Here is a 6,695-nt window from a genome sequence, read left to right as displayed (position 1 = left end):
GTGACAAATTCCTGTGTGAAGTGGATATCCCAAACCATGATCTTAAGAGTGGGGGAGGTTGCATCTGGGCTTTGTCCGACATGGGGCCTTTGACCCCACACTATTTAGAAATCATTGAATGTGCCTTCCTGTCTCACTGATTTCTACCCTCACCAGAACATGTGTATTTAACAGAGATCCTGGAGGGGTCCCCTATTGTCAGCACCTCTTTGAGATTGGGGAAAAATCAAGGGCTGAATGGAAATTGTCAATATTTTGTATGGAATTTTGGATCTGGCTAGTTCTTACTTGTACCTCCCGGTCTCATGCATTCGCGTGTATATTCATTATTCATCTACCCCTAAAGATACGAAAATGCATAACCTTATCTTGCATAATTCTTGGCACATATGGACACACAGTAAGTGGTTGGAATTAAACCAGAAACTCCCAAACCCAAGTGGGAGACGTATTCGAAACTTTTTTTTTTTTGAGATGGAGTCTCGCTCAGGCTGGAGTTTAGTGGGGTGATCTCAGCTCACTGCAACCTCTACCTCCTGGGTTCAAGCAATTCTTCTGCCTCAGCCTCCCAAGTAGCTGTGACTACAGGTACACACCACCGTGCCCAGCTAGTTTTTGTATTTTTAGTAGAGGGGATTTCACCATGTTGGCCAGGATGAGCTCGATCTCTTGACCTCGTGATCCGGCCACCTCAGCCTCCCAAAGTGCTGGGATTAAAGGCGTGAGCCACCGCGCCTGGCCTCTATTTGAAACTTCTAACTTGGTTGATGAGATATGCAATGGAAGGAAAGAGAACACAGACCAACCTCTTTGGTTCTGGTGGTAAGACAGAAAAGGAGCCGAGGGAGACAAAATCCAAGGTGGGTGCCGGGGTGGGGTGGTGGTAGAGAGGCTATTTTAAGTTCCATGCAGAAGTTAAAACCAGGGAGGTACAGGATTTCAGCTTTAACAGGTAGTCTTGATCCTAGGTTCATGACCCTACAGAGAATGTCAGTAGTAGAGTGTGAGCTAAAATGTGGGCTGGTGTGAGGGATGGAGCATGGCAGTGGACTGATAAGTGATGTGAGGGCAGAAATATAAGGTAACATGAAGACCCCATAAATAATTTTGAAGTAGAATGGATAGAAGAGAAGGATGTAGCCGGGCGCGGTGGCCCACGCCTATAATCCCAGCACTTTGTTAGGCCAAGACGGGCGGATCACAAGGTCAGATCGAGACCATCCTGGCTAACGCGGTGAAACCCCATCTCTACTAAAAACACAAAAAGATAGCTGGGCGTGGTGGCGGGCGCTTGTAGTCCCAGCTACTCTGGAGGCTGAGGCAGGAGAATGGCGTGAACCCGGGAGGCGGAGCTTGCAGTGAGCTGAGATCGTGGGGCTGCACTCCAGCCTGGGCGACAAGTAAAACTCAGTCTCAAAAAAAGAGAAGGATGCAGAATTCTTGCGTTAACTTTCCATACTTATTAATGAAATGTTACCTTGTTAAAGGACATAACATCTCACACAAAAGGAGATAGAAATAGCAGACCAGAAAAGTGTTGATCTTGCTAGCCATCTACTAGACTAAATGCAAATGAAGGGAAGCTAATGAATCAACACACTGGTGCTGGAAACTCCGCAGACAATATGACTTAATAAAACCCTTTAGTGGCCGGGCGTGGTGGCTCAAGCCTGTAATCCCAGCACTTTGGGAGGCCGAGACGGACGGATCACGAAGTCAGGAGATCGAGACCATCCTGGCTAACCCGGTGAAACCCCGTCTCTACTAAAAAAATACAAAAAACTAGCCGAGCGAGGTGGTGGGCGCCTGTAGTCCCAGCTACTTGGGAGGCTGAGGCAGGAGAATGGTGTAAACCCGGGAGGCGGCGCTTGCAGTGAGCTGAGATCCGGCCACTGCACTCCAGCCTGGGCGACAGAGCGAGACTCCGTCTCAAAAAAAAAAAAAAAACAAAAAAACCCTTTAGAGGAACCAAATGAGACAGTGTACAAAAGTATTGGCACAGTTCCTGAAACTTTTTTTTTTTTTTTTTTTTTTTTGAGACGGAGTCTCGCTCTGTCGCCCAGGCTGGGGTGCAGTGGCCGGATCTCAGCTCACTGCAAGCTCCGCCTCCCGGGTTCACGCCATTCTCCTGCCTCAGCCTCCCGAGTAGCTGGGACTACAGGCGCCCGCCACCTCGCCCGGCTAGTTTTTTGTATTTTTTAGTAGAGACGGGGTTTCACCGTGTTAGCCAGGATGGTCTCGATCTCCTGACCTCGTGATCCGCCCGTCTCGGCCTCCCAAAGTGCTGGGATTACAGGCGCGAGCCACCGCGCCCGGCCCTGAAACTTTTAAATTCAGCTTTCTCTGGTATAAACAGAAAGGAGAAGGGACATACCAAAATGAAAGAAAGCTTCTTGTTAGATAACAGTTTTAATCATTATTTGCAACATTTGATTTTTTAAATTTATTTTTTCACTTTTTTTTTTTTAATATGAAAACAAGGTCTTGCTATGTTGCCCAGACTGGCCTTGAACTCCTTACCTCAAGCAATCCTCCCACCTTGGCTTCCCAAAGTACTGAGACAACAGATGTGAGCCACTGTGCTCAGCCCCCAAATTGATTTTTTTCTTTAACAAAAACCCATCCTTGGAGCAGCCCTCTTCAGCTGTATCCAGTTTGCCCAATCCCTTGTCACTCTGCCCTTCCTTCTCAAAATCCTTTTCTCTCTTCAGACACCTTTGTACCTCTGATTCTGGGGCTTCCTGGTATTGCTGGAGAAAACTACACCTGGATTGATTTTCAGGAAAAAGTAATTTGAGTGACACAGCCTCAGTGAGATCTCTGTTGTTTCCCGTCCTGTTCTCCAGGAATCCTGTCACCTTCCCTACTGAGCCTAGCCAAGGCTTTTTCACTTGCTTCAAACCCTATCCCAGATCTGGAGCTTTCACACTAAGAAAACTGGAGAATCTTCAAATGTGCTCAATATCCCCTTCATTCTACTGCCATACATACATATGAACACACACACACAGAGAGAGAGAGAGACAGAGACAGACAGAGACAGAGACAGACAAGGTATCTGTTGTCCAGGCTGGAATGCAGTGGTGCCATCACAGCTCACTGCAACATCTGCCTCCCAGGCTCAAGTGATCCTCCCACCTTAGCCTCCCAAATAGTTGGGACTACAGGCACTCACCACCATGCCCAGCTTATTGATTGAATGATTGATTGATTGGTAGAGATGGGGTTTCATCATGTTGCCCAGGCTGGTCACAAACTCCTGGGCTTAAGTGATGTGCCTGCCTCAGCCTCCCGAAGTGCTAGGATTATAGGTGTGAGCCACCATGCTTAGCCTTACCTCCATATTTTTAGTTTTCACCCCGTTTTGCTATGTGGCTGGCATGGCCCACGGTGCCATGTCCCAACTGCAATGTCCCAACACCTTTGTCCTTAAAACTTTCTTACATTCCTTTAACATTTGTGGAAATAGCTTAATCTCTTTAAACTTGAAATTTATCATAAGAATAGAATAAAGAGGCCAGGTGCAGTGGCTCACGCCTGTAATCCCAGTACTTTGGGAGGCTGAGGCGGGCAGATCACAAGGTCAGGAGTTCGAGACTATCCTGGCTAATACGTGAAACCCTGTCTCTATTAAAAATACAAAAAATTAGCTGGGTGTGGTGGTGGGCACCTGTAGTCCCAGCTATTCGGGAGGCTAAGGCAGGAGAATGGCATGAACTCGGGAGGTGGAGCTTACAGTGAGCTGAGATCGCGCCACTGCACTCCAGCCTGGATGACAGAGTGAGACTCCATCTCAAAAGGAAAAAAAAGAATAGAATAAATGTTGCTCAGTTTGTTGTCATATAAGCATATGGTACAAAACACTTAAAAATTTGACTCCTCGATTGTAGATTTTATTCAGTCCCGACTGGGAAGCAAGAAACTTATATAAATAGCCTTATATGAGTTATCACTTAACATTTAAATCATTTCCCTTTTTTTCCTTTTTTTTTTTTTCTGAGATGTGAAAATAATGGAAATCTTAACTTGCCCCGGTATGTAGGCCCACTATTTGCTAGTTAAGCAGGAGAGAACTCAAACTTCATTGTCTCAAATACCATTCATATTTGACCATTGACAGATCATTTAATAAGACAATCTTACATTGACTTCCTGTCATTCATGGAATTGGTTTTAAAGAATGGACTCTGTATCCATTCATTTGCCATACCAAGATATTCCTGAAAGGAGTAAAAGATGCATGAGCACTTCAGTTGTGATGTCAGCACTTATTTTCCAGGAAAAAAAAAAAATTCTCTTTAAGAAAAGTAAAACTTCAGCCAGGCGCTGTGGCTCACGCCTGCAACCTCAACCCTTTGGGAGGCTGAGGCGGGTGAATCACATGAGGTCAGGAGTTCGAGACCAGCCTGACCAACATGGTGAAACCCTGTCTCTACTAAAAATACAAAAATTAGCCGAGCGTGATGGAGAATACCTATAATCCCATGCTACTTGGGAGGCTGAGGTAGAAGAATCTCTTCAGCCAGGAGGCAGAGGTTGCAGTGAGCCAATATCATGCCACTACAAGAGCCTGGGCAACAAGAGCGAAACTCCCTCTCAAAAAAAAAAAAAAAAAAAAAAAGCCAGGTGTGGTGGTGCATGCCTGTAATCCCAGATACTTGGGAGGCTGAGGTAGGAGAATCACATGAGCCCAGGAGGCAGAGGTTGCAGTGTGAGCTGAGACCACGCCACTGCACTGCACTCCAGCCTGGGCAACAAGAGCGAAACTCCATCTCAAAAAAAAAAAAAAAAAAACAAGAACAACAAAAAAAATTAGCTGGGCATGGTGGTGCGTGCCTGTAATCCTAGCTACTCAAGAGGCTGAAGCAGGAGAATTGCTTGAACCTGGGAGGTGGAGGTTGCAGTGAGCCGAGATCGCGCCACTGTATCCCAGCCTGGGCAACAGAGCAAGACTCCATCTCAAAAAAAAAAAAAAAAAAAAAAAAACGGGCGCAGTGGCTCACGCCTGTAATCCCAGCACTTTGGGAGGCCGAGACAGGCGGATCACGAGGTCAGGAGATCGAGACCATCCTGACTGACATGGTGAAACACCGTCTCTACTGAAAATACAAAAATTAGCCGGGCGCGGTGGTGGGTGCCTATAGTCCCAGCTACACGAGAGGCTGAGGCAGGAGAATGGCGTGAACCTGGGAGGCGGAGCTTGCAGTGAGTGGAGATCGCGCCACTGCACTCCAGCCTGGGCAACAGAGCGAGACTCCATCTCAAAAAAAAAAAAAAAGAAAGAAAAGTAAAACTTGGCCAGGTGCAGTGGCTTATACCTGTAATCCCAGCACTTTGGAAGCCTGAGGCAGGTATATCGCTGGAGATCAGGAGTTTGAGACCAGCCTGGCCAACATGATGAAACCCTGTCTCTACCACAAATATAAAAATTAGTCAGGCGTCATGGCACACGCCTGTAATCCCAGCTACTTGGGAGGCTGAGGCAGGAGAATTGCTTGAGCCCAGGTGACAGAGGCTGCAGTGAGCCAAGAGCACGCCCCTGCACTCCAGTCTGGGCAACAAGAGCGAAACCCCATCTTTAATAATAATTATAACAACAATATAAACGGAAGTTTCCCAGCAAAAGTAGATAACTTGCCTTCTGTTGCATTACCCAGTTTCCTGCCTAGGTTGTGTGTTCAGTACAGTATTGAAGTACATCTAAACAGGTACATCAGTGAAAGATAAACTCTGATTGCAAAGAAATGAGCCTATTGTTTAAAAAAAAAAAAAAAGGCCGGGCGCGGTGGCTCAAGCCTGTAATCCCAGCACTTTGGGAGGCCGAGACGGGCGGATCACAAGGTCAGGAGATCGAGACCATCCTGGCTAACCCGGTGAAACCCCGTCTCTACTAAAAAAATACAAAAAACTAGCCGGGCGAGGTGGCGGGCGCCTGTAGTCCCAGCTACTCCGGAGGCTGAGGCAGGAGAATGGCGTGAACCCGGGAGGCGGAGCTTGCAGTGAGCTGAAATCCGGCCACTGCACTCCAGCCTGGCTGACAGAGCGAGACTCCGTCTCAAAATAAATAAATAAATAAATAAATAAATAATAAAAAAAAAAAAAAAAAAAAAAAACTTGCTTGGTCCAGGCACGATGGCTTACGCCTGTAATCCCAGCACTTCGGGAGGCTAAGGCGGGCGGATCATGGGATCAGGAGACTGAGACCATCCTGGGTAACACGGTGAAACCCCATCTCTAAAATACAAAAAGTTAGCCGGGCGTGGTGGCAGGCACCTGTAGTCCCAGCTACTCGGGAGGCTGAGGCAGAAGAATGGCGTGAATCCGGGAGGCGGAGCTTGCAGTGAACCGAGATGGCACCACTGCACTCCAGCCCGGGTGACAAAGCAAGATTCCTCTCAAAAATACAAAACAAAACCTGCTTGGCCAGGTGTGGTGGCTGACACCTGTAAACTCAGCGCTTTGGAAGGCTGAGGTGGGAGGATCACTTGAAGGCAGAAGTTCAAGACCAGTCTGGGCAACAAAGTGACACCCTCTCCCACCTTCGACTCTACAAAAAATAAAAAATAAATTATCTGGGTGTAGTGGTGGATACCTGTAGTCCCAGTTACATGGGAGGCTGAGACAGGAGGATCACTTGGGCCCAGAAGTTTGAGGCTGTGGTGACCCATGATTCCACCACTGCACTCCAGCCTGGG

Source organism: Macaca nemestrina, chromosome 15 (assembly GCF_043159975.1).
Source record: "Macaca nemestrina isolate mMacNem1 chromosome 15, mMacNem.hap1, whole genome shotgun sequence".
NCBI lineage: Eukaryota > Metazoa > Chordata > Mammalia > Primates > Cercopithecidae > Macaca > Macaca nemestrina.
This window is presented reverse-complemented; position numbering follows the sequence as displayed.